General features: G+C 39.7%; 1 protein-coding gene and 1 pseudogene across 2 annotated transcripts in view; both read right to left on the reverse strand.

Annotated features, from left to right (window-relative positions):
* Positions 1 to 27,318, reverse strand: part of TENM4 (teneurin transmembrane protein 4) — a 2,958,785-nt gene that overhangs the window by 999,975 nt on the left and 1,931,492 nt on the right. The window lies entirely within an intron of this gene.
* Positions 9,494 to 10,208, reverse strand: LOC118553866 (large ribosomal subunit protein uL6 pseudogene; annotated as a pseudogene).

The following is a 27,318-nucleotide window of genomic DNA, read 5'->3' on the forward strand; positions in this document are numbered from 1 at the left end:
AGGGAAGGGAAGGAAGGAAAGAAGGAAGGAAGGAAAGAAGAAAGAAAGGAAGGAGTTTAGGTCAAATAATCTTTACAGTTTTTCTATCATGAACACTCTACGATTCTTTAAGTCTATTTCTAGACAATGTATAGTAGCAGAGGGCCCCTTAGACTTCTACCCTGATGCATCTACTCGGACAATGATACAGAGAGCCTAGTGCTTTTTATAACCCATTAGGCAAGAAACAGAACAATTTCCTCAGGAAGCTAAATTCACCTAGATGCCCTAGTGGTGAGCTGAAGTAGGAAGAACAAGAAATCAACTTCAGAGGTCCTGTTCTACCGACTGAAGTGTACAAATATCATCCCCAGGTGGGAATCCACACCTTGGAGGGAAAATCCTAGGAGCAGTACACCGCTCAGGGCAAAGGCACCATCCATCTACTACTCTTGTGCCTGAAATGTGGGTAACCACACTTACTTCTTAAGCAGATCTAATTTGGGGGTGAATAAGAGAGAAAGATCAGCAGTATAAGTCCTAGAATGCAACTTTGCTGCTGGGTCTCTGGGAGACAGTATAATTCATTTAATTACAGACATTCGGTTACTTACTTGGTGGGTACCCATTAGGAAGACCAAGTTACAGGAGAGTGCTGCATGGCAGGAGCCACAAACCAAGTCTTAGAATTTAGGGAGAACTAAAATTAGAGTTAAATGTCAGGAGGTAACATTTCAGATGAGAGAATGGATGAGTAGGAGTTGGCCAGCTGAAGAAAGGAAATTCCAAAGAGATGGAACAATATATGCAAATACTTGGTGATCAGAGGGAATGTTGCATATTTGGGGGAGTTCAGTGCGGCTGTGGCATGGACAAAGAGGGGCTTTGCAAACCATGCGCAGGGCTGTGTGCTTTTGCCCCAGGGCAGCAGAAACCATTGAGGGAAGCTGGGAGAGCAGTTAGAGGGTTGCTCAAACAGTTCAAGTGAGAGATGACGGTGATCTAATCTAGAGTTACGGCTGTGAGAATAGAGAAAGATGGACAGACTAAGAGATAACTGGGAGGTAAGAATTTTAAGTCTATCTCTGTTTTACAAATGGTTGAGGTCATGTTTTCTCTGTGGTTTGGATCCCTCATTACACGACTGGGTATAGACCCAGTGCTTAACAGAAGAGTCATAATCATTACATTGGTGCTAACCTATTGTCATCACTTTTGAATGTTGGTCAGGGTCTGGCCTTTAGCAATGGTGTGATATTATCCAGATACCACGTGTAGCCTGGGGGATATTTTTTATTTCTTAGCTTGTCAACACCCAAGGTCAGGGACTCCATCTGCTTCCCTTCCATGAAGCTATGAAACCACAGCACAACTAGTACAACACAATAGAGCAAAGAGTGACCCCAATTTTCCTGTTGGTTTGAAAGCCCTGTAGTCAGCTCTTCTCGGGGGCTCTCAGGTTATAACAGGGTGGGGGACCTCTGCACTTTGGCACCACCTCTGCCCCATGCATGCCACAGTTAAATGTGCAATTTTAAGAGATGCAGAATTGAGTTCAGAAAGTGGCAGCTGTGGCTGTGGCTATTTGATCTTGTGACTTGGGAGTCTGTGGGTGGTAGATATACATAGTCTTTGATTCCAGTCTAGTCTACGTGACCTTGCAGCCCCAGGGATATGGATTCCTGTCTTTGCCCCAGATCCTCAAGGTATGAATATATACCTTACTTATTTGTTTTGCTCATTGTCTATTACCCCTTACTCTCAAGATAATGTAAGTTGTATGTGAGGCGGGGGTTTTGTCTGTTTCATTACCATGTCCCCAGTGCTGAGAACAGAACCTGGCACAGAGTAGGTGCTCAATTAATATTTGTTGAATAATCAAAGTATGTGAATGAGCTTGAGGACATTATCTGAGATCAGGCTTCGGGTTTATTCACATTTCAAATGGGATTAATCACATATGTTTTATAGCCCTTTTGGGACTCTTTTCAAGCTAAAACATAGAATGGAGGGCCCCAAGTTGGATGTTCAGCAACCATCTTTTGTCTTTTAACTAGTACTAGTTTACTATGTGTTTCTGTCTAGCCAGCCAGCCAGCCATCCATCCATCCATCCATCCATTCATCCATCACTTTAGTTTAGCACCTACCATATTCCTTGTAGAGCACTTACCATTATTCCATACCAAGGACTGTGCTTAGACACTACATTTACCATCTCTGATGTTTACATCAATATTTCAGTGTGATTATCTATATTTTCTTTTTGTAAATGAGGAAGCCGAGGCCAAGCAAATTGATACAGATAGAAAGTGTCAGAGCAGGGATTCACATTCCAAGACTGTCTAATTGGCTGTTGACTCCTGGTGCTTCCATTTCCTTTCCAGAGTTTTCTTATCTGTGAACTAGGCACTAAAATGCCTAATTCACAGGTCACTATGCATGCGCCTGGCATATACACAGTATATTATGTGAAGCACGTACATAGCACCTCAATAGAGCTGCTGTTATAGGTATTCCCATAGGGTTCCCTGCATGGTGATCCTCATGGCAAATCACATTCAGTGCCCCCATCCCACTTTTTTTTTTTTTTTTGATTACCCTCATATCATTATTTATGGCCACGTCAGCAGGAAAACCACAAATGTCGTCATCCATGCCTGCTGACTGCTGGTGTACGACATCCAGGTGCCCCTCTCTGAGCTTCAGAGAGCCTTCCCAGCTCTGTTCAGTCTCCCCTCCTGGGTGAACTCTCATTCTTGAATTCAGACACACCTCTCTCTGGGGAAGCTCCAGATGTTTCTTTAGGGCCTCTTATCAGTCCCTTCTCACTTAATTCCCTAAAAAAGCCTTCTTTTGATGAGTCTATTCAGTAAACAAAATAAAATTTGATAGGAATAGGAAAAGTATTGCCCTATGTATTGTTTTATGGAAACAATATTAAATACTAAAAAGAGTACAAATATTTCATTTTGGGTGTAGTTTTTTGACACTATTGGGAGTCAGCTTCTTGTCAGGTCATTTAGAGAGGCCTATGGATAGAGTGGAAAGACAAACACAGGCTCAAGTCCAACCCCAGCTCCCATTTTTAAATCAGCATACTGTGTGACTATGTCCTCGCCACACAGCAATGCCACTTTGGCCGCTGACTTTCTTTCTGTTTGCTTCTGCCTTTTCACTGCAAGAAGAGGACTATGTGAGCATCTTAGTGGCTAGTTCCGTACCCCTATCACAGGGAAGTAGGGGCTGAGAAATAACAGTTACTGGATGCCTGCAAGGAGCCAGGCAAAGCAAAGTGCTTCACATGTGTTGCATATGACTCACTTTTCACAACTGTGCAAGGCACAAGTTTCCATTTTATAGATGAAAAACCCAACACTTGGAGACATAATGTAATTGGTCCATGTCACACAGTATTGGAGGTGGAAATTGAACCCAAATCCCTCTGACTCCAAAGTTGCCACCCTTTCCACGCCCATGTCCGCACTTACCATGGCCCATTTTTACTTCTCTGCCTTGTAGCATTTGTGGGTATGGCTTTTAGCCTCTTTTGAAAGTGAAAATGATGTCTTCTTTTTTTCTCTTTATTTTTTTTTTCTCTCGTCCTTTAAGGCCTAGTGTAATATGAATGCGTAATGCATGTTTCTTTTAAAACATATGTGAACATGCTTTGTCTTAATTCCTAACTATTAACTCCATGTGCCAGACATGGGAATCAGACTTATTCATCTTACATCTTTTTTGCTGGCTTTTTTTGTGGCCATCCACACTCAGAACTGTCTTATAGATTTTGCCCTTGAAAAATGGAACTTTTTATTCTTTTAGTTATGAGAGTACAATAAAAATCCCCAAACTAATAATGCTTTGATTTTTTTCTTACTTGCCTTTTTTGAACTTCTATTACTTATATAAAAATGGCAAACTGCCTTTTTTATTGCTTCAGATTACTTTTGTTAAAATACTTCTGTGCTGCCAAGTTTCAACCTGAAGCCAATGTTCATATCCAAGTCACAAATAAGAATGAGGAATATGCTTGAGTCCTTTCTCCTGCTCTCCTTTTTAGCAGCTCAATCCAACTTTCCTCAGTGTTAAAACTATACTTCTGTTAATATTTAAAGACTGAAATAAAAGTATTTCTTTCCAATAATTACATCTGGAAAGAGTTTGACCCTGCCTCTACTTCTATGGATTCCAGTGAAAGCCAAAGAGAAAAATAAAGACAGGCAAGACTATGCTATACTCATAAGGAACAAGAGGTCTGCTGACATGCACAGCCCTGGCAAGATCAGTGGCACTGGTCACAGTATAATGCTTTGGTCACTCAAATCTCCCTCCTAGAGATGGAAATAATCCTCCATAAGCAGAAATATGGATTGGAGACAAAATGGCGACCTCAAGGAGATAAGCTATCACAACAATGGGTGGAGTTTTTTGACGTCAGAAACACACACAAAAATCCTTATCTCGTTACGGATTATTCCTTTTATCCTATGCTGGGAAGGTGCACGTATGAAGCGTACCAAGTTTTTGGAGAGTCCTACCCCTTTCAACTTTAGAAGGCAAGAGAGAAACAATGGTGGACCCAAAGAAGGAAAATGGAACACCTAGTCTTGCCTCTAGTCTGGGTTGCATATTGAAAGGATGTCCTTATTATCTCCTTCCCCAGAAGTTCTTACCAAAATTGCCATAATGGTATGTGAGATAAGACCTGGGCTAAAACCTCAGTGGGGAGGGGGCAGGTGGGTATAGTTCCTTGAGGCATATACAAGAATCAAGCATGGTTGTAGAAGGTGGCTAGAAAGAGATGGATCTTGGCCATCCCTTCTTTGGAGAGTACAGCTAATGATTTGATTTGATTGGCCCTTGCTGTCTTCATCTATAACAAAGACATAGGTGTTGCTGTTTCAGGATAACTAAATTGGGACAATGTGAAGTTGTTTTGATAAGGTTATTCTGATCTGGAATCAAATTGCTAGGGTTTCAATCCTAGCTCCATCATTCACTAGTGGGCCTTTGGACAAGTTACTTAACCTCTCTATCTTGGTTTCCTTGTCTGCCACATTGTTCTAGAATTGTGTGAATTACATGAGTTAGTAAACATAAAGCACTTAGAAGTCTGTACAGCATACAGGAAATATGCAGCAATGTTAGCTATATCAGTGTCTAAGTCTAGGCTGGTTAAATAGGGTATCCGAAGCTGGTAGTTCCAGTGACTCGAGGATATTTAAGACTTACATGGAATAATAGAGAATTTTAATTTTCTATGCTTAGTAGAAACAGGATTTCTGAATTTTTTCCATTCTTTCAACAAACATTTATATGAACATCAAGTATGCCAGACTCTGAGTTAGATACCAAAGATACAGAGACATAGGAGACAGAGCCTCTGCTCACAAGGAATTCTGCATCTAAAGGGAGAGGCAGATGGACAAACTAGAATAACTGCTCAGGGTCTAGAAAGGTTTCAGAGAGGACATAATGCTTGAGTAGTGGCCTGAAGGAGTTTCTGGGGAGACAGTTTTCCAGGCAAGGGGAATAGTCAATATGAAGGGCTGGAAGTGAGGAAAAGCACGGTGTGTGGGTGGTAGAACAAAAGGGAGGAGGAGGAGAAAAGAGGGGGGAGGGGAAGGGAAAGAGATTTTTGTGGTCACCTCGGTTACTAAAGCCATGGTCCTTGACCTCCAACCCTATCCCCAGAGAGTTCTGGTCTCTTGAGAATCCCAGATTCCCCAGGCCATTGGAAGGTGGAATGGAGTGGGGAAAATGGTGGTGATCCACTTATTCTGCTTCCTTTGACTTCCTAAGACATACCTCTGTAGCCTCATTTTTCATCTGTTCCCATCCTACTCTATGTTATCCACATGGAGCTTCATCCAGTCTCTGGGGCATTCACTGAACTTCCTGGCACAGGGTCTTTGTATTCATATTGTATTCTCTGCTTGCAACACTCTCCTCCCTCTCTGTCTCCTCAGCTAGTTCATTTCCGCTTTCTTTCAGATGTCTCTCAGACATTACTTCCTTTCAGGAACAGAAACCCTTCTTCTATGCTTCCATGTCCCCTTCTCTACCTATCCTATCATTTGTCTTTGGGCTTTACCACTCTGTCCTCAGTCCCCAACATGAGTCCTGACACATGGTAGGTACTTAGTGAATATTTGTTCAATGAATACATTAGAGGCAAAAGGAAATGTCCTTACAGACATTCTCTACATTTCCCCTTCTTAACAGGCCAAATGCGATTGATCACCAAGCATTATTCTCTGAATGTCACTCCCTTGTCTTCGTACTTCTCTCTTGTCTGGATCACTGCCTGAACTCATGTCTGCAAGGGTGTCCCTGCTACTGGAGCCTATAAGTCTCCACTTAGAATCATTCTGTGGCTCCTTATTGCCCCAAATTAATATCCAGCATTCTTGGTTAGCAGTCAAAGCCCTTCCCATTGCATTACTTAAGCCCCCATGTCTGCCCTCTAAGACTCCGAGCTCTTCAAGTGCTTGTCCTAGATCTCCCAGTGTCTAACATCCAGCAGAGCAATTGGAACACAGGTTTGTGTTCAATAAACATTTGTGCAAAGAATAAGCCAGTCATATAAATCTAGTGTAGAAAAACATTGTTTTGTATTTTTGGAAAATATATGCTAAAAAGGTCTTCAACAGCGCATTTTGTTTTAAGGGAAATGTCCCAACAAGGAAATAGAGTTAAATTCAGCACAACTGATTGCTTAAGAATGCCACTCAAGAATATAAATGAAATGAACTTCTCGTCACATTTACCAACAGGGCTGGTGAGCAGACACTCAGGGAGGCTGTCTTCCACAGTTATAGAGAAAGCTCCTGCAAGGGAAACCACCCACTGCTAAACCCAAGGCATGCTGAACTCCTAAAGTCTATCCCCTGCTGACCAGCTGGCATTCTGTGACTTTTTCCTTGGGGTATAACATTTCTTTCCCTCTTTCCTTTTCTCTGTTCCTGTCTCATCTCCACACAAAAGCAAGAGACCAAGAGACCAACCTGAAGGCTTCCTACTTCTTGCTTTCATGTTTCTGGCCAAAAGTTTCCTGACTTCCAATACTATAGTCTTTGTTCAGTTAATCATTTAAAAATTCCAACTGTCAAGAGGTCAAATCAACTACATCTAATATTTTCTGGGGACCTCAGAGCACTGAAGAGGTGCTCAGGAAACCCTGGTCTCAGTGTTGGCTCTCCTCACTTTCTCCGTGACCTCAGTCAAGCATCTCTGTGGCTCTGTTTCCTCATCTGTGGGCCAGATGATGGTGATTCCCAGCTTGACAAGAACAGGATTCTACCAATGTTAAAACACGCTTTTAGACACGTGTTGTTGGACATTAACACATATTTTAACTTACAAATAATAAAGTTCAAATAGATGTCTTTTGGCTCAGTGCTGCTTCTCTTCCTTCTCTTTCTCCTTTTTCTCCCCCTCTTTCTTTTTAAATAAGCCACATTCCCTTGTAGTCATCTCTCTTCCAAAAGGTGTTTAGATGTAGATCCATCCAGCAATCTGACTTTGGAGGGCTACTGTTTGTTGCCTGGTTAACCACTGGCCTCCTCAGTGAGCATCAGGTCACTGCTCCTGGCTCTGTCCCGGAGCTGTGTGCGACCAAGATGTGGGTTTGGGGCAGGCAGGCAGGCAGGCAGGCAGGCAGGGGTGTGATGGAGGGCAGCTGCATCTGGCTTATTCCATTCACTCAGTGGATTATGCAACTTGATAGTAGAACCCGGTACATGCCTTCCCTACCCGACTGAAGAGCTATAAAAAGCTTGGGCAATAGTCCAAAGCAGTGTTTATCATTTGCTGTATCAAACCCAGTGGAATCCCTCACCCCTTGCAAAGCCAGACTGTGGTTTCCCCATGTCATTTGGTGCTTCCTCTAGGCCCCGGTGCTACAGTTCATAGAGACATTTCTATGCAGGAATGAAAACATATACTCAGAGCCTCCTTTCTGACCTTTTATCTCTGCCTTCCTTGTAGAGGCAAAACCAGTCCTGAAGCTGGGCCTAGAAATTTCTGGTCCCTGAGTGTTGCCTTGAAGTGTCTCTGAGTCAACTGAAGGGGTCTCAGTTGCATCAAAAGAAGTAAAGGGCCTGCAGGAGAGAGGTGAGAGTCCTGTGTCTGCTGCCCTGACCAGCATAGGCCTCAGCAGCATGCTTTACACACAGGGAGACTGCAGTCTTCATTCATTTTTTAAAGATCATGTATTCTAGGGAATAGATTTTATATTTACACACATACTTAAAAAGACATGTCTGGCTAATATTCAGTTGTGTGCATGGTTTGGCTGTATCAGCTGTTCAGTTCAGTGCTTCCCCTACCTTGTGGTCACCCCAACTCCTTTCCTGGGGCTCTGGATGTAGAGCCATGATGCAGCACCTAAGGTGTGAAGGCCTGGACCATCAGCATAACCCTGCTCTGGCTCCTAGACTAGTGCCTGTTCTAACTCGTTAGAACTTGTGTCATCTGATTGGCTATGACTTTTAATATTGTCCTCTTCAAATAAATTAGATCCACTATACACAAATACAAAAATAGTAATTAAGAAAGCATTAAATGAAAGGAACAAATAGAAACCCTGCAAAGGGGGCACCTGGGTGGCTCAGTTGGTTGAGCGACTGCCTTCGGCTCAGGTCATGATCCTGGAGTCCCTGGATCGAGTCCCGCATCGGGCTCCCTGCTCAGCAGGGAGTCTGCTTCTCCCTCTGACCCTCCTCCCTCTCATGCTCTCTGTCTCTCATTCTCTCTCAAATAAATAAATAAAATCTTTAAAAAAAAAAAAAAAAAAAAGAAACCCTGCAAAGGATCAGATCACCCCTGGTTAGGAGACCACTGATTTAGACCACTTTATTGTCTTTTTTTTTTCTTTTTAATGTTATGTTGATCACCATACATTACATCATTAGTTTTTTATTAAAATCCAACCTCTCGGCTCTTTGCTCTTTTCATAACCTGTTTTCAATCATCAACCTTTATCACATGGAACAACCTTCTAATTGGTTCTCCTGCCTCCAGTCTTTCTACCCTTAAGCATCATCTCCACACAAAAGCAAGAGACATATTTCTGTAAGTGCACCCTGACTTGAGACACTCTGCCCACTCCAGGCCAATGGAGTGCCCAGCAAAATACTGTTCTGGGGGGACAGTCAAAAGATGTGCAGTGAGTGAGGTCTCCTTGCTTAATGAGCTTGGGGAACACCAGGTTATACAGACTTAATTTTTCTAATTTTTATTTCTTATAGCAGGGCTCTCAAATGTACTATGTGAATTGTGAATCTTATGAGAGGACATGGTGTGCCATTTCCCAAACCTTTTGGTGAGCAATCATATTTTCCAGCACATTACTACTATTATCACTCAGAATATTTCACTGAGCACCAATTTGGGAAACAGTGGCCTTCAAAATAAAGTCCCAACACCTCAGCAGGGCTGTCAATGCCCTTCATCATCTGCTCCCTAAATACCAGTCCAGTCTTATTCTTTGGTATTCTCTCTTCTTCGTCTTCTTTTTTTTAAACCAGTATAGCTTTTATTGCATCTTTAAAATATCACAAATAAGTCTGAAAAATCATCCAGCATCTTGCTGTTTCTGTAGATGGACAACTCAGATCTTATTCATTAGCCTGCTGAAATGTTCCTTTTTCAGAAACATAGATACCATCCAAAAATTTTCTGATATCCTTGTTTTAAAAAGTTGTGGCTTGCTGAATCAAAGCAGCTGAGTTCGATACAAGTTCAATGTCATTTCCTTCAAGAATTAACTCATTTCTTTGGGCTTGAGATACAGAACAAGCAACACCTGGCCTCATCCGAACCCTGTGGATGTATTTCTCACCCAAGAAATTTCGGATTTCAACAAGAGAACCATTCTCCTGAATAACAACGTTGATGGGGAAGTGAGCATACACAGACCTCATCTTGTAACGGAAGCCCAGTGTAACGCCCTCGATCGTGTTCTGTACGTGACTACAGATAGTGTGAACAGTAGCCAGCTTCTATTTCCCCACCATTTGTCAACTCGGAGCCTCTTCTTTTTCTTTCCAAGAAGAACTGAGTTCTACATTGATGTGATTGAAGTCCCTTTGCAGGGTTCCTCTGGGTCCCTTCACAATAACTGTGAGTCCCTTCAGAGTGATGGCGACATTTTCTGGAATGTCGACAGTCTGATTGCTGAGAATGGTCTTCATTTTCGCAGGAGATACGGCAAAAAAAAAGCAGTATTCTCTCTTCTGATGGACCCCATGCCCATCCCTCACTTTAGTCCAATGGTTCTCAAAGGGATACAAGAGCTCAATAAGTTGCCAAGACCCCTTCAAGGGGTCTGTGAGGTCAGACATATTATTTTCTTAATAATACTAGGATGTTACTTGCCTATTCTATTCTCATTGTCTCACCAATTACAGAGGAGCTTTCCAGAGGCTACGTGATCTATAATTTTTGTAACAGACTCAACATAGTAGCAGATATGATAATCCAGCTCTTTTCTATTAAGCCACATTAAAGAGATTAGAAAAATGTAATACAACTTACTTTTGTTTTGGAAAAAATAGTTACTTTTCACAAACTATGTTACTTATGTTAGCATGGTCCATGTTTATTGTTAGTTTAAATGGTCGACAAATATTTTTTAAATTTCTAGTTTTAATTTCTTGTACACAAAGTATTGCTGGATATAACCCACATAAACAAAAGCTCTTTAGAGTTCTTAATTTTTAGGAACATAATGGAGTCTTTTTTTTTTTTACTTTGTTGAGGAATAATTGACAAACGTAATTGCATGTATTTAAAGTATAAAACATGACAATTTGGTATACATATACACTGCAGAATGATTACCAAGATTAAGGTAACTGACACATCCATCACCTCACATAAGTCCTCTTCGTGTGTCTCTGTGGTAAGAATGCTTTAGATCTATTCTCATCAACTTTCAATATACAATACTGTATTATTAACCACAGTCACCATGCTGTACATCAGATCCTCAGAAACTGTTCTTTTTACAACTGAAAATTTGCATCCTTTGATCTTCACTGCTATTTCCATTCCCTACCCCCCCAGTGTCTAAATAAAACACCTGGCAAACACCATTGTATTCCCTGTTTCTATGAAATTAGCTTTTTCTTTTCTTTGGGTCCACAGTATTTGTCTTTCACTTTCTGGCTTATTTCACTCAGCATAATGCTGTTCAGATTCATCCATATTGTTGCAAATGGTAGGGTTTCCTTCTTTTTTATGGCTGAATACTATTCCTTTGTGTGCACATACCACATTTTCTTCATCCATTCATCCACTGAAGGACATTTTGGTTGTTTCCATATCTAGGCTATTGTGAAAAGTGCTGAATTGTGCTGCAATGTACATGGGTGTGCAGGTATCTCTTTGAGATACTGATTTCCTTTGGATATATACCCAGGATGGATTGATGGATCATTTGGTAGTTAAATTTTTAATTTTTTTTTAAGAAGTGCCACCATAATGTTTATATTACTTTACATTCTTACTGACAGTACACAGTACACTCCACATCCTCACCGACATGTGTCATCTCTTGTCTTTTTGATAATAGCCATCCTAACAGGTGTGAGATGATACCTCATTGTAGTTTTGATTTGCACTCCCCTGATGACTAGAGATCTTAAGCACCTTTTCATATACCTATTGGCCATTTGTATTTTTTAAATGGGAAAATATATTTTAATTGCTCATTTTTAACTTTAATTGTTTGCCCATTTTCTAACTGAATCAATCTCTTCAGCTCACTACTTTATTCCTGACTTCACAGATTCCCTCAAAGAGCTATGTATCTCTCATCTTAGAAGCCCTGAACTGGAAAGCCACAGGCTCTGATTTTCAGACCCTTTCTTACCATTTCCTAGCTGTATCAACTTGGTAACAGTGATGTTGATAACAAGTGCTTCCTTTTTCTGAGTACTTACTTTGTGCAAGGAACTTTCTATACATTATTTGTCATACCTCTAATAGTCCAGTAGTTCTCAATTTTTGCTTGTAGACAATTTTGTATATAAGTTTTGTAGACAATTTTGCCATGCAAAGGATTTTGTCATAAAGATATTTTTTATTTTTACAGTATGGGATGTGACGGTGCTGCTGGCATCTATTTTGTAGATGCTAAATATCTGCTAAATATTTGACAACTTACAGCTGCCAAAACATGGAATTATCTGGCCCCAAATGTCTAAATGTCAAGGTTGAGAAGCCCTGCAATAATCTGTAAGGTAGGTGCTGCACCCATTTTACAGAGGAGGACCTAGAGGCTCAGAGAGGGTTAGTGACTTGCCCCAGGTGCACGGCTAGTAAGTAGTGAGCCAAGATCTAAACATAGGTTAGTCCTGGCTCTAAAGTCCACGCTTTATAGACATGTAGTAGACATTTGTAGACTCCTACATCCTGCAACTCCTTGTAACTGAATTCCTTTTCTATACATGCATAATCCAGGCTGGGATCCTGAGAGTCAGAGCTCCACACAGGGGTGAACTGGAACCCTTTGTAGGACAGAAAGACAGAGTCCAAGCACAGGGTCTAATCAGACTAAATCAACTGCTCTGTTGCAGTCAATCCCAAGTAGGAGGTAACCGGGCATAAACCAGAGTCTCCAGAACAGAACGCAAGGGTTTGTAGTAGAGCATAAGAGACCCCACATGGAATGAATCCAAGTGGCCCTAGAAGTAGAACCACGGGAATTTTTGATAGTACGTGTGAGGCCTTGCACCACAAGGGCAAGGAATTGTGTACAAGAGTATAAGGCAGAAGAGATCTAGAACAAGACACTCACCAACTCTAAAATTCAGTTGTATTTTCTATGCAACTAGAAGAACTTCCCTACCTACAGTGTAAGGCCCTTACAGAGGGTATGGGCTTGAAAAAGATCTATAAATGACTGCTGTGCTTTAGATCACATGTATTCTAATTGTGATATTCACATGTTCTTTGTCTCCTCTTCCCCCAACTATACCACATTCTAGGCTCCCTATTCTTAGGTTGCTGCTGGTTCTAAGTATATGTAATGAAAACAACCTGAATTTGTTCCTGTTTTCCTGATACACTGTCCCCAGTGGTCGGCAGTTTCACTATTACTCCCACCATCATCTTTGTTCCAGACTACCTTTATGTTAACATTATTTGTCAATAAATCATTGCCTTTTCCTGTGTTTTATTGCCCAGAGGCCGCTGTATTTGGGTTCATCTTGAAAATCCAAATAATGTTAAGTAGAAAGCATAAATAATAGATCAGCTTCTTATTCCCCAGGGGTCCTGGCAGGCCTCTTCACAAATGTACTCTCTCTTAGTCTCTGTCCAGTTCAATTTTAAGGTCTGTGGGAAGAGTGTTTAGACCTGAATAAGAAAATATTAGTGGGGTAGATTCTTTTTCCTATTAATGATCTTCTTACGTGTGCAGAAGGGTAAGTGTGGGGAAACATGGGATCAGAAATGGATAGAATTTGGCAAAGATCAGAATTCTGGCTTTTTTGCCCTCCAATTTTCAGGATGGGAGGAGGGAGAGGAGATGATAACCCTTGTAAAAGTGCCATTTATACTTCAAAATAATAATAATAATAATAAATCTCCATTTAAAAAGGAACAATTATCCTGCTGTAAATTTAACAAATCTTAGCCTCAGGCCTATTTCTCTGTATTAATTTGCCTTTATTTATTTATTTTTTTGCTCTCATACTATTTCATGCAAAAGCAAGGCAATCAATGAAAGCACTTAACACAATCCTTCCTCTCTACTATAAGTGAAAGTTAACGTGTATGTTCTTTTTCCCTAGATTTGCAGAGAAAGCTTATTGTCTACCATATATAACCACATATATAATAATCTATCACTGTGCCTCCAGTCTCTCTTCCTCTCAAACTATCTTCCCCATAATTATCAAGGTGAATTTCTTAAAACACATCTTACGCTCCCCAGTGGAAAGCCTTCAACTGTTCTCTACTGCCCCTGTTAAAAGATAAAGTATAAACTTTTCATCTAGTACTTAAGGCTATCAAAATCAAATCTGTGGATTCTGGCCAAAGTGGAGTAACTGGGACCAGATAGAACCTCCTGTCCAAACTGAGAAAGAAAAAAAAAAAAAAAAAGGATAAAATAATAAAATAATTTTCAGACATTGGACATCAGTCAGTGCAAAAGAATCATACCTGGTAGAAGAGAAACAAATATGTTCAGCCTTACTTAGCACTGCCCCCATTTACTGTCTGGAGGGAGTTTCCACAGCACGAGGGTGTCGGCGGGGGGGCGGGGGCGTGGCTCCAGTTGGCTCCAATGGCTCCCTTTGCCTGTTTTGGGCAGGGTTTGAGCCCTGTGTTGGTAAGGGGCCAGTCGGGGCCTACCCTGGGCTTGTAGTTGGGTCAGACCAGATGCCTGCCCTCATTCTGTTTGCCGAGACTTCCGTCACACTGAACCGCAGGGCACTCTCTTTGGCTTGTCCCATGAGAAACTTTCACTGGTGGGCATGGCCTGCAGTCAGAGCAGATATCTGCCCTCTGTCTATCTGTTGGGGTTGTAGTGACCCTAACCTACAGGGCTCCTTGTGCTGTCCTTTGTGAAGCTTCTCTTGGTGGGCGAGACTGCCACTCAGATCAGATGACTACTCCTAGCCCACTGCTCGGGCTGCAGTCAAACTGGTGTGTGTGGTTATTTTCCCCTCTTCCCAGGGCAGGGGTAGCTTTAGAGTGGTGCTGGTCGCTGTCAGGGCTGTTTGCAGAAGGAGACACGTCAGGGGGTACCTGGGTGGCTCAGGGGGTTGTGTGGCCAACTCTTGGTTTCAGCTCAGGTCATGATCTCAGGGTCATGCGATCAAGTCCCCGGTTGGGCTCCATGCTCTGTGGGAGTCTCCTTGAGATTCTCTCTCTCCCTCTCCCTTTGCCCCTCCCCTGGCTCATGCATGTGCGTGCTCTCTCTAATAAATAAATAAATAAATAAATAAATAAATAAATAAATAAAATCTTAAAAAAAAAAAAAAAAAGAAGGAGGCACATCAGGCCCTGCTTTGGAGAGACTCCTTCAGAGTGAGATGAGTTGAATGGGGTGGATCCACAGGAGAACGTGGGGGTGGGGTACAGAGTGTTGGCGAGCTAGGTGGTGAGGGTTCGTGCTGGCTCCAGCAAACATTAGGTATCTACTGGGCAAAATGGAGTGCACTTGCTATTTTTTTCTCAGGGAAGTCTCCTAAAGATCTCTGCCCCTCCAGCACTTGTTCTGAGATTAGCAAATAAATTTTCTCCCCGTATCCCCAAGACACTTTTCAGATTGCAGCTTCTATGCTGTACCCCCCTGGAGTTGTTTGTCCTGCTTTCTTTAAGGGGGCCGATTGTTTCCTATAGCTCTCCAGCAATTCCAGAGCCAAGCCTGCTGATTTTCAAAGTTCTTGATGTTAATTCCCCCTTATTGTAAAAACTCACAAGGTTAAGCCCCTCTGGTTTTTAAAGCCAAATGTCATGCATACTCATCCTCCCAGGGCCGGGCCCCCATGTCGGCTTCTCTGACCTCTCTGTAGTTGTGGTGTCCCTCTCTTTTGTGGTGAGTCTCACAAGTTAGTTTGGTTCCCAAATGGGACTCTGTCCCATTCCTATGGTTTTTCAGTGTGGCCTCCTCTTTAGGATTAACTGTGGAGAGTCTGTTCTGCTAGTCTTTGGTTTGTTTTCTGGGTTAGTTGCACTGATATCTATCTATCTATCTATCTATCTATCTATCTATCTACCTATCTACCTATCTATCTACCTATCTATCTATCTATCATCTATCCCTCTTCATGGGACAGGTGGGCTTAGGATCCTCCTACTCCCACCTGACCTTTTTTTTTTTTTTTTTAAGGTTTTATTTTTAAGTAATCTCTGCATACAACATTGGGCTCAAATTTACAACCCCAAGATCAAGAGTTGCTCGCTGCTCTGACTGAGCCAGCCACGTGCCCCTTCCCCTGACTTCTTAAAGAAAGATTGTAAGTTAAATATGTACACTATAAACTCCAAAGCAATCACTAAAATAATAAAACAGAGTTATAGCTAAGTCAACAAAAGAAATAAAATAGAATTACAGAATATTCAATTATTCCAAAAGATGGCAGAAAAAGAAGAAAAATGGATAAGAAGAGTTTAGACAGACTATAAAAAGCAAGTCACTAAATTTAAACCTAACTAGATCAATAGTCACATTAAATGGTTAAATGCCAAGTTGATCCAGTAGGGATTATCAAACTGGATTAAAAAGGAGAGAGACCTAAACTATATGTTGCTTACAAGAAACTCATTTTAAATTTAGAAACACAAGTAGGTTGCAGCTTAAGGGATAGAGAAAAAATGCCATGCTAATAATCAAAAGGATACTCTAGTGCAAGAATAGTATATGTTAGTATCAGAAAAAGTAGATTACCAGAGATAAAATAAGACTTTTTGTGATGATAAAGGGGTCATCTCATCAAGAGGTCATGGAAATTCTATGGGGCATCTGGCTGGCTCAGTTAGAGGAGCATGGAACTCTGGATCTCGGGGTTGTGAATTTGAGCCCCACATTGGATGCAGATTACCTAAATAAATAAAACTTAAAAAAAAAGAAGACATGAGAATCTTAAATATTTATGCATCTAAGAAATGGAGTTTTGAAATACATGAAGAGAACTGATAGAAGTGAAAGGATAAATAAATCTACAATTGTAGTCAGCTATATCACCACTGTGCTCTCCATAATTTATAGAAAAAATAGAAATAAAATCAGTGAGGATCTGGTCAAATTATCCATCAATTTGACCTATTTGACATTTGTAGACAGACCACTAAACAACAGCAGAAAACACTTTTTCCAAGTGTATATGAAATTTTCTCAGCTTTGATCATATTCTGAACCATATTACAAGTCTCAAAATTTAAGAGGATTCAAGTCATACCATGCATATTCTGGGACTACAATAGAATTAAATTAGAAATCAATAATAAAGACTTCAGGAAAATTCCCAAGTACTTGGAAATTAAATAACACACATCTAAATATCCATGGGTCAAAGAATAAATCAAAAGGGACATTAAATATTTGAAATGAATAAAAATGAATACAACATTAAAAATGTATGAGTGCAGCTAAAACAGTACTTACAGGGAAATTTACAACAGTAAACACGTAGATTAGAAAAGAACATCTCAAACCAATAATTTTAGTTTCTACCATAGCATATGAAACCTTTCAGAATCTGACTGTGTATATTTTTATAGTGACATCTCTCTCTACTAACTACCAATAGATACTAAAACCATTGCCAGTAGTGGTTGTAACCTCAATAGTACTAACAGATGTTGCTAATTTATTGAGCACTTAATATGTGCTAGACATTTTCCCATATATTACCTCATTTAATATTCCAGTAAGTATCACATGTATCATTTATATCTTACTACAATTTTGTGAGGTGGTATTATTATTATTATCACAATTTTAATAAAGAGAATACTAAGTTTTAGGGAGATTATAGAATGTGTCTAAGGTCAACCACCCTGCCATTAAAAAATTATTGAACATCTGCTATGTGCAAGTCTCTTTTTTCTTTAAGATTGATTATTTATTTTAGAAAGAGAGAGAGAGAGTGTGAGCAGGGGGAGGAATTGAGGGAGAGAGAGAATCTCAAGCAGACTCTGTGCTGAGCATGGAGACCAACACAGGACTTGATCTCACAACCCTGAGATCATGACCTGAGCCAAAACCAAGAGTCAGATGCTTAACTGACTGAGCTACCAAGGCACCCCAGGGCTCTTTTCTAAGTATACAGCTAGCCAGACATGCAGATCTGCATGTCTTCAAAACATATTCTCTTAGCCATCTTGCTTTGTTGCCATTTGTATATTTCTTGACTCCCCATGAACTTTCTCTTCCAGAGCTACAGGAATTGAGAAAGGAACATTCATAATTCACTGAATGATTATTTTGTGTCTGCCTTTCACATATATTATTACTTTTATTCTTCATTGGGACTGTGTGAATTTAGTATTATTATCTGCATTCCAACTTCCAAATATATTTGATTATTTCTTCCTTTTTATGTATTCTCTACTAGTTCTATGACCTAGGACACCATCATTTTCTGTCCAGACTACTTCTATGGTTTCTTAATTGGCTTCCCAGTTTCCATTCTTGCCTCCTCAAAATCTGTTTTCCACAGAATAGTAATCATAATCTTTTAAATAGCATTTTTAAAATGCACATCAGGCCATAAATCGCCTGTGCTGGAAAATCATCAAGTGCACTTTTATTAAAAGACAAACTAACTCCTTAATGAGACAAACAAGGATCAGCATGAACTGGTCCTGGTTCATTCTGTCAACCTCATCTCTTCCACTTTGCTCCTGGCAACAAAAAACCTGACCCTGTACACGATTGGGTTTTTGGTTCTGGAATGTACCAATCTCTTTCCCATGTGTTGCTATTCTTTTTACCTGGCGTACATTTCTCCACTCTCACCTGGGTAAGTATTCATGCTTCATATCCCATCTTGTATATTATTTCCTGTAATCTCTTTTGACCCTTTCCAATATCAGCTTGTTTCATTAATCCCTCTCGTAGCTTCCTGTTCTTCTGCTTTGTTGCTTTTAACACAATTTAGAATCATATATTTATTTATGGCACTGAGATTCAGAAAGATCTAGATCTTAAATATATCAAAGTCAATTCTTCATCTTACTCTACTTCACTTTAGCATTTTAACCCCATGGGTGTCTATTTTTCCATTTTCAAAACAATATCTTCTGTTGGCTCCCATGACACCACACTCTTGGTTCAGTCCTAGATGACATTCTTTTCTCTATCTTATCTTTCTCTCATCTTTATACATGGCTTTAAATCCCAATCGTGTACAGGTTATCACCTGCCTACTCAATATCTCTCCTTGGATGTCAAATAGGCATCTCAGACAACATGACTGAAGACGACTATTCATGCCCCCAAAACACATCTGAGTAAATTGCACCACCATCCATCCAGCTGCTCAGACACAAAATTTAGAAGACACTGCTGACTGCTCTTTTTCTCAGACCTAATTATTAACCATCAGTAAGTCCTATTGACTCAAATTCAAAAAACATCTGAAATGTGATCTTTCTCACCATCTTGGCTGCCACAATCCTAGTCTAAGAGCCACCACCATGCCTCAACTGGATCCTGGCATTAATTCTTTTAGCTCCTACCCCCACCCCCCGTCTGTTTTCCATAACAATAGTCAGAGGGAGGAAACATTTCACAACATGAAGTGGATGATACCACTTTCTTAAAATCCTCTAATGACTTCCAATTGCAACCAGGATGAAACACAAACTGTGGTGGCCAACATGGCCCTAGTGTCTGGAGCCACCTGTATCCCCTATCTCATTTCTCTTCATTCTTCTCCTTTTCCACTATGTTCCTGCCACAATGGCTTCTTTGTTCCTAGAGCATGCCAAACTCATTCCTATTTCTGGGTCCTTGATATTATGTCTTCCACTTGGAGTGCTTTCCTCCAAGATGTTTGCATAGCTGACTCCTCATTATAAAAGTCTTAAATGACAGACAAGTCTTTTCTCCCCTTCTCTAGCTAAACAGCTCCTCCACCACCATCTCCCAATATTGCTTCCATCACAGCACTTCTCAGAGTCTAATATTAGAGCATTTTTTATTTATCTATCTATTTTTTGCCTCTCTCCACCAAACTGGAAGTTTCTTGAAGATGCAGACTACCTCTCTTGCTGTCACTTTAGAACTTAGAAGAGTACCTGCTTCATAATAGTTGAATATTTGTTGACTGACTACCTGTATTTTCTTTGCTGAAATTGTTTATCTGGGAAGACCTCAATGATCTTCTAATTGGATAGCAAATATCTGAAAATATTTTTTCATGCCAATGGTACATGCTTTTTCAAAGCTGACCCGAGCAACCAAATCCTAATTATGGCAAAGATATATGCTAAACGCAAGAAATGCAGACTCACTCAAGATATAGATTAGTCTTTTTTGAAGCTATAGGTCCCCTTTGAAATCTCAAAGGCCTCCCAGTGAAACTGAAGCATCATCTAGGGAAGAGAAAGGGATGGGGGGCCAACTTCAGATCAGGGAGCTGAAATCAGCTTAAGCTGGCATTGATTAGTTTTATTAAATCTACAACTCTTTCAGAAATTTAAGCATGATTGCAACATCTTTGTGATGGAGTTGAGGTTCTAAAAACTAGCTGGCAATTTAATGGTGTCCTTGTATTTGCACACTTACTACATGCTAGATCTTATATAAGGCTCTGAGAATACAAAGAGAGAAAGACCAGGAGGGTGATGGATATATATATATATACACACACATATACATACACACACACAATCAATGCCATGGCAGCATAATCACCACTATAGCAGAAGAGTAGAGAAGAGCAAGTATCTAAATACTGAGAAGCCAGAAAGGATCTACACAGAAGGTGATGCTGGGAGGTCAAGCAAAGTATTTACTCAGCAGACCATAGAGGAACATTCTATGCAAGGCTCAGTGAAGACAGAGCAAGACTGGTTCAGGAAGCAGCAAGCATTTTGGAGGGTCTAGATGGTTGGATACCTGGGGGAGAGTGGTAGAAAATGAGGCAGGCTAATTCACCCTACAGAAGACCCTGAATAGGCTAAGGGGCATGAATTTGACCTTGAAAAATAATAAGCTAAGTCAAGATAGTTTTGAAACAAAGACAGAAGGAAGAAGATGACATATACAGATTCAAAACTGGGCTCCTACCCAAATACATAAAATAACTAACAACAAACATAAAGGAAATGTTGGATAGTAATACGATAATCATGGGGGACTTTAACACCTCACTTACATCGATGTACAGATCATCCAAACAGAAAATCAACAAGGAAACAGTGGCTTTGAATGCCACACTGGACTAGATGGATTTAACAGATATATTCAGAATATTCCAACCAAAAACAGTAGAATATACATTCTTTTCAAGTGCACATAGAACATTCTCCAGAAGAGACCACAAAACAAGCCTCAACAAATTCAAAAAGACTGAAGTCATACTATGCATCTTTTCTGACCACAATACTATGAAACTAGAAATCAACCACCAGAAAAAAATCTGGAAAGACCACAAAGACATGGAGGTTAAATAACATACTACTAAACAATAGCATGGGTTGACAAAGAAATCAAAGAATAAATCAAAAAGTACATGGAAACAAATGAAAATAAAAACACAATGGTCCAAAACTTTTGGGATGCAGCAAAAGTGGTTCTAAGAGGGAAGTTTATAGCAATACAGGCCTACTTGAAGAAGCAAGAAAAATCTCAAATAAATAACCTAACCCTATACCTAAGGAGCTAGAAAAAGAACAACAAACAAAATCCAAAACCAGCAGAAGGAAGGAAATAAGAATAGAGCAGAAGTAAATGATATAGAAACTAAAAATAAATTAAAAATAAAAATAAATAAATAAGCAAACAAACAAACAATAGAATGGATCAATGAAACCAGGAGCTAGTTCTTTGAAAACATCAACAAAATAGATAAGCCTCTAGCCAGACTCATTAAAACCAGAAAGAGAGAGAGAGACAAAGAACTCAAACAAAATCACAAATAAAAAAGGAGAAATAACAACCAACACCACAGAAATACAACTGTAAGAGAATATTATGAAAAACTATATGCCAACAAATCAGACAACCTAGAAGAAATGGATGAATTCCCAGAAACATATAACCTATCAAAACTGAAGCAGGAAGAAATAGAAAATTTGAATAGACCAATAACCACCAAAAAAATGAAATCAGTAATCAAAAAACTTCCAACAAACAAAAATCCAGGACCAGATGACTTCATGGGCAAATTACCAAACATTTCAAGAAGAGTTAGTACATATTCTTCTCAAACTATTCCAAAAGGTTGAAGGGAAAGGAAAGCTTCTAAATTCATTCTATAAGGCCAGTATCACCCTGACACCAAAACCAGACAAAGGCACCTCAAAAAAAAGAGAATATAAGCTAATATCTCTGATGAACATAGATGCAAAAATCTTCAACAACATACTAGCAAACCAAATCTAACAATACATTAAAAAAATCATTCATCACAATCAAGAGGGATTTATTCCAAAGATGCAAGGGTGGTTCAATATTCTCAAATCAATCAACATGCTATATCACATCAAGAAGAGAAAGGATAAAAATCATATAATAATTTCAATAGATGCAGAAAAAGCATTTGACAAAAACAACATGCATTCATGATAAAAAACCCTCAACAAAGTAGGTTTGGAGGGAACATACCTCAGCATAATAAAGGCCATAGATGAAAAACCCCCAGGGGCACCTGGGTGGCACAGTCAGTTAAGCAACAGACTCTTGGTTTTTGCTCAGGTCATGATCTCTGGGTTGTGAGATCAAGCCCTGCATTGGGCTCTGAGCTCAGTGAGGAGCCCTAAAGTTTCTCTCTCCCTCCCCACTCTCTCTCTCTCTCTCTCTCTAAAATAAAGAAATAAATCTTTTAAAAAAGTAAGAGAAAAACCCACAGCAAACATCACACTTAATGGAAAAACAAAAAACAAAAAACAAAAAACCAGAGGTTTCCTCCTAAGGTCAGGAACAAGAAAAGGATGAAACTCTAACCACTTTCTTCAACATAGTACTGGAAGTCCTAGCCACAGAAATCAGACAACAACAACAACAACAACAACAACAACAACAAAATAAAAGACATCTAAATTAGTAAGGAAAAAGTAAAACTTTCACTATTTATAGGTGACATGATACTATGTACAGAAAATCTGAAAGACTCTACCAACTAACTGCTAGAACTGATGAATGAATTCAATAAAGTGGCAGGATACAAAATCAATGCGCAGAAATTTGTTGCATTTCCATTACCAATAATGAAGCAGTGGAAAGAGAAATTAAGAAAAGAATCCCACTTACAAATGCACCAAAAATAATAAGATACTGAGGAATAAACCTAACCAAAGAGGTGAAAGACCTGTACTCTGTAAACTATAAAACACTGATGAAACTGAGGATGACAGAAATGGAAAGACATTCCATGCTATGGATTAGAAGAACAAATATGGTTAAAATATCTATATTACCCAAAGCAGTCTAGAGATTTAATGCAAACCCTATCAAAATACCAAATCTAGAGATTTAATGCAAACCCTATCAAAATACCAACAGCAGTTTTCACAGACTTAGAACAAACAACCCTAAAATTTGTATGGAATCACAAAAGACCCCAAATAGCTAAAGCAACCTTGAAAAAGAAAAGCAAAGCTGGAGGCATCACAATTCCAGAGTTCAAGTTATATTATAAAGCTGTAGTGATCAATACAGTATGGTACTGGCACAAAAACAGACACATAGATCAATGGAACAGAATAGAAAATCCAGAAATAAAACCACAATTATATGGTCAATTTATCTCTGACAAAGTAGGAAGAGTATCAATGGGAAAAAAATAGTCTCTTCAACAAATGGTGTTGGGAAAACTAGACAGCTACATGTAAAAGAATAAAACTGGACCACTTTCTTACACTATCCACAAAAATAAATTCAAAATGGATTAAAGACCTAAATGTGAGATCTGAAACCATAAAAATCCTAGAAGAGAGCACAGACAATAATTTCTCTGACATCGGCCATAGCAACATTTTTCTGGATATGTCTCCTGAGGCAAGAGAAATAAAAGCAAAAATAAACTATTGGGACTACATCAAAATAAAAAGCTTCTTCACAGCAAAGGAAACAATCAACAAAACTAAAAGGCAACCTATGGAATGGGAGAAGATATTTGCAAATGACATAGGTGATAAAGGGTTAGTATCCAAAATATAGCGAGAACTGATACAACTCAACATCCAAAAAACAAATAATCCAATTAAAAATGGGCAGAAGACTTGAACAGACATTTCTCCAAAGAAGACATGCAGATGGCCAACAGACACATGAAAAGATGCTCATCATCACTTATCATCAGGAAAATGCACATCAAAACTGCAATATCACCTCACACCTGTGAGAATGGCTAAATTCAAAAACACAAGAAACAACAGGTGTTGGTGAGGATGTGGAGAGAAAGGAAACCTCAGGCACTGTTGGTGGGAATGCAAACTGGTGCAGTCACTGTGGAAAACAGTATGGAGTTTCCTCAAAAAGAACTACCCTACAATCCAATAATCCTACTACTGGGTATTTACCCAAATAATGCAAAAACACTAATTCAAAGGGATACATGCACCCCTATATTTATAGCAGCATTGTTTACAATAGCCAATATATGGAAGCAGCCCAAATGTCCATTGACTAATGAATAAAGATAAATAAGATGAACAAAGATAAAGAAGATGTAGTATACACATACACACACACACACTGGAATATGTTATTCCACCATAATAAAGAATGAAATCTTGCCATTTGCAACAACAAGGATGGAGCTAGAGAGTATACTGCTAAGAGAAATAAGTCAGAGAAAGACAAATGTCACATGATTTCACTCATATGTAGAATTTAAGAAATAAAACAAATGAGCAATGGGGGAAAAAGAGAAAGACAAATCAAGAGAACAAACTAGGGGCGCCTGGGTGGCTCAGTCATTAGGTGGCTGCCTTTGGCTCGGGTCATGGTTCCAGGGTCCTGGGATCGAGCCCCGCATCGGGCTCCTTGCTCAGCGGGAAGCCTGCTTCTCCCTCTCCCACTCCTCCTACTTGTGTTCCCTTTCTCACTGTCTCTCTCTCTCCATCAAAATAAATAAATAAAATGTTAAAAAAAAAAAAAAAAGAACAAACTGATGGATAACAGAGGGGATGTGGGTAGGGGGATGGGTGAAATAGGTGATGGGGATTAAGGAGGGCACTTATTGTGATGAGCACAGGGTTGTTGGGGTTAATGTTGAGCATGAAATCAGCCACAGTACCTGGCTTGCTAAAATGTAACGCCAAGGCCGCTGAGGGTGAGGGTTTCAGAGAAGGGCGTAGGCCTTTGGAATGCCGAGGCCCGAGTGACCACTCTGCCGTTAGAATGCCTTAGCCCAAACAGCCGCCCTGGGATCTAAGAGATGTCTGCCTTGTCCCTTAGGCTATGTGTAGCAGAACTCCTAGAACACGAAGATTAGCATATCGTATCTTCCCGGTAAACAGATCCTCCTAGTTCCAGTAAGACCCCTTGTCACACATCATGTGCTTGAGAAACAGTGATAAGGATTTGTGATTATCCTGAAGGACCAATAAAAGCAGGAGCAAAGAAAGAGCAAAGGGTCTTTGTCTCAGAGCGTTGACCCCCTTGCCTTCTCCTCTCTTTCACAGCAAAGTTTGGAGTCCTCTTTCATCCCTCAGTACAGGGATTGCTGGCCATTCCCAGCACAGGGTGATGTACAGAATTGTTGAATCACTATATTGTACACCTGAAACTAATGTAACACTGTATGTTAAGTACACTGGAATTCAAGTTTTTTTAAAAAGTTGGATTCCTGAATTTAGAGATAAGGTCATGTTTCCTTTATTCTTTTCTTCTACCCTAAAAATGTTCAGGTAAGTTTAATGAAATAATATTCAGGCCTATTCTAAGCTAACAGTGGGAGAATTCTTAAGTAGAAAAGGCTAGTACTTGTTCTAGGTATGCAGTGTTAGAAGAAGGAGTCTTTGAAGAATTATTCTGTGTATACACATACATACGAGCACCCACATGCATGTGTGCACACACACCCGGTCCTTTTCTTTTTACATGAATGTTCAAAGCAACTTTATTTAAAATAGCCCCAAAGTGGAAACCAAATGTCCATCAATACATGAATGAACAAACCCTGGCACGAATCTATACAATGGAGTACCACTCACAAACAAAAAGGAATGAATAGCTGACACGTGTAAGAATAAGAATATATCTCAAAACAACCAGGCTCTGAGAAAGAAACCCAGATTTTTTTAAAAAAAGAGCACATACTATATGATTCCATTGATTTAAGGTTCAAAAAACACAAACTATCCTATAGTGAAAGAAAGTATACCTGTAGCTGTCTGGGGTGTGGTCCTATATGTATCTCTACAAGAACCACATGGGATAGGTCCTATTATAACTCCCATTTTACAGATAAAGAGATAGAGTCTGCTACGATACACTGACTTTCTTGGAGTCCTTCTCTGATACCAGACCTTAATGTTGTTATTAGCTTTAATATGATGTTATTATTTCAAAGACTTGTTAAAATTTTGACTACCTTTTATTTAACAATAACAGCAAGATTTCTGTTGGTTTTCTGCTATGTCTTTAAATACCCTAATCTGGCAGCATATAAAACTCACCTGGAGAACTAATAAAAACTAGAGATTAATTTTTATCATAGACAAGTATTTCTCAAATGTTACAAAGTATTAGAAACATATGGGAAAATTGGTAAACATGCAAGTGTAGGGTCTCTGTATTTTTAATTAGTGCTCCAGGTGATTCTAATAAACACTAAACTTTGATAATCACTGTACAAATAAATTAGGATGTCCTGGGTTGTGGCTTTTTGTTGTTGTTGTTAGCAGTGAATTCCTTTAAACTTCAGGATTTGGACTGCATTTTCAGTAGACTCTGGAAATGAGGTGTACCCTCAGATTTCAAGGGCTGGGGAAACAAAGTAGCCCCTAAATTTAAGAAATTTTGGAAAGCATGTTGCAAGATCTGGAGCCTGGGGAAGGGAATTCTTTCTTGGATTTGTGGGAATAGAAGTACCCACTAAACTTTGGTTACTGGACCCCAGATTTGGGACTCAATAAGAGGTGAACTCCAAAATTTGAAAGGGAGTGTGTTCAGATGGAGGCTTGGAAAAGGAAGTGTCCTCTCAGTTTGAGGGGGGTACAACCTCAGTTTGAGGCACTTTGGAAATTAAGATAAAACCCCAGGGCTGGAGTTTAAGAAAGGGGGTATACCACATTCTCTAAACTATAGAGAAAGGGGATACTCTCATAGTCAGGGGTTTGAGAAAAGGGTGTGCTCCCCAGAATAGGATAAAAGAGTCAATAAAAGAAAATGCAGTCCAAAAGCACAAGGCAATGGCAGTGGCTGGTGGTGGAGCTCTTGGGGACCACACAGCTCAGCCTTTACCCCTAGCACTTATCTCCTGCCCCCCCCACCCCTGATTGTGGTTTGATACTTGCATTTTTAAAAGGCCTATCACATGGTTCTGCAACTAATACGTGGATGAAATTTTAACTGCAGGATACAATCTAAATTCAGCATCATCATTTGAAGGATTCTAACTCTGGCCCCACAATACCTTTGCAGTCTTATCTGTTACTCTCTTCCAAATAGCTGCCTTCCTGCGGGCCTGAAGCTCTC

This window comes from Halichoerus grypus, chromosome 11 (genome assembly GCF_964656455.1).
Source record: "Halichoerus grypus chromosome 11, mHalGry1.hap1.1, whole genome shotgun sequence".
NCBI lineage: Eukaryota > Metazoa > Chordata > Mammalia > Carnivora > Phocidae > Halichoerus > Halichoerus grypus.